Consider the following 2,175-nt stretch of genomic DNA (forward strand, 5'->3'; position numbering starts at 1 on the left):
TCCCTCCCTCCTCCTCCCCCCTGTTGAACTGCAGCTCTTGTTGATCCAACCACAGAGTGAAAACAGTAGTGAGAAATCTCAAAGATCATCAGCGAAGACGGACACGAGGAGGTCAGGGGGACTCACCCGTGTCCAACATGAGGGTCAGTCCCTGGAAACGGACGTCATTTGACACAAACAACGGTAGTGTTTGAAAACTGAACAACAATTACATTTGAACAAAGACAAAATATATATAAATATAGATAAATATATTAAATAAATATAAATATATTGTTATTATTGCACTTTTTTATAGAACATTATTTTATGTTTTAAAGCAATTATTTTGGCAACAAACGAAGCATCAAATTCATTATTTACATGAATATAAATATATATATTACATAATATATTCCTCAAATAAACTCTGATCTAATTTTTTTTTTTAAATAATTATTTTTTTAAACTCTTTTTAACAACTTGTTTTCAGCAGAGAATTTAAACATTTAGCCCAGTAGTGTCAAACCTCTGGCCCGTGGTCCACTTCTGGCCCACAAAGCTCTCACTGCAGGGCCGTAATTAGATGTCAAATATAGTTTTGTCCTTGTATTTTTTTTTTTTAGTAATTGAAGTGCTTTAAATATTTTTTACTCATTAACATACTAACTACTACTAACTAGTATTTGCAGTACAGCGTTAAAAGTATTTACATGTAGTAAAAACTTTTCCGTTGACTTGAACAAATTAAACTGAAACATATTCACGTTGATTAAAGTGAAATGAAACTTCAGCTGTGACACAAACTGGGCCATGAATCCACAGAAACCAGCAGACCACCCCCCCCCCCCCCCCCCCCCCCCCCCCCCCCACTGCACCCCCCACTAATGACTGTTGGTCACCAAATTACTGAGGTCATTAAAGGTCGTTACAGTCCTGATAACAGAAGAGTCACATGTACCTCCAACAGCCATGAAAGTACTTCACATGTTCAAACGCCAGTGTTTTTATGTGTACTCAGTTAGTAGTAGTAGTAGTGGTAGTAGTAGTAGTAGTAGTAGTAGTAGTAGTAGTAGTAGTAGTAGTAGTAGTAGTAGTAGTAGTAGTAGTAGTAGTAGTAGTAGTAGTAGTAGTAGTAGTAGTAGTAGTAGTAGTAGTAGTAGTAGTGGGGAGGGGGGAGGGAAGGTGAGACTTACGCCCATATGTTGATTGGTGGTCGACGTGTTTGAAGACGAGGCTTAAAACACGAGCAGGAAACTTTGACATGAACGAAAGAAAACAGAATAAAATAAAATAAAATAGAATAAAATAAAATAGATCAGATCAGATCCGCCCGTGTGACGTCAGGACGCAGATCAGATCAGATCAGATCAGATCCGTCCGTGTGACGTCAGGATTTCATCAATGATTATTTCTGTCTGATAATCAGCCCCACCCTACGTTTACATTCTATTTTTTAAATGTCTAACGTGTGATTATTTCTGTGCCAGAGTTTTGTTTTTTTTGTTTCGTTTTGTGAACCCTGAAGGCCTCTGTGCCCATGTGACACGTCTCCAGCCAATGGTGAGAGACACAGACGATGTTTGTCTCAGAACAGAAGAAGAAAGAAAAAAATTCAAAGATTTACATTTAGATTCATTTCAGTTGCAATCGTACGGTTTTTCTTTGACAAAGAAAAGTAAACAAAGAAAAAACCCTGACACACACACACACACACACACGCACACACACGCACACACACACACACGTTGTGATGGTGTCGGTTCTGCGGTCGTGTTAATGGGACTGTGAGACCAGACACCACTGAGGTTTTGGGCAAATGGACGAGTCTGATCAGGAGTGGACGTGGGTCAACGAGAGGGTGTGAAGACGGACGCCGTCCACACACGGGGTGTGTGTGTGTGTGTGCGTGTGTGTGTGAGAACACAGACAGCAGTGGTTCTGTGTGGACGTTGACACCTCGTCCCGGGCCTGTGTTGACAGAGCTGTCTGAGGAGGACAGACCGACGGCTCACACCGGGTCTGGACCCACATGACGCCACCGTCCAATCAGACGGGGATTCACCGACAGCTGACGGAGGAGTCAGACGTTTCAGAGACTGTTTAGTCTGTCCGTACGTCCAGGAGACGTCGTCGGGTTCTCCTGTTAGTCAGACGACGGGGGGGGGTCTGGGGGGGGGAGGGGCTGAAACAGCG

General features: G+C 42.3%; 1 protein-coding gene across 1 annotated transcript in view; it reads right to left on the reverse strand.

Annotated features, from left to right (window-relative positions):
- Positions 1-2,175, reverse strand: part of net1 (neuroepithelial cell transforming 1) — a 48,001-nt gene that overhangs the window by 28,923 nt on the left and 16,903 nt on the right. The gene's annotated exons all lie outside the window — the stretch shown is intronic.

This window comes from Cynoglossus semilaevis, chromosome 8 (assembly GCF_000523025.1).
Source record: "Cynoglossus semilaevis isolate Cse_v1.0 chromosome 8, Cse_v1.0, whole genome shotgun sequence".
Lineage (NCBI taxonomy): Eukaryota > Metazoa > Chordata > Actinopteri > Pleuronectiformes > Cynoglossidae > Cynoglossus > Cynoglossus semilaevis.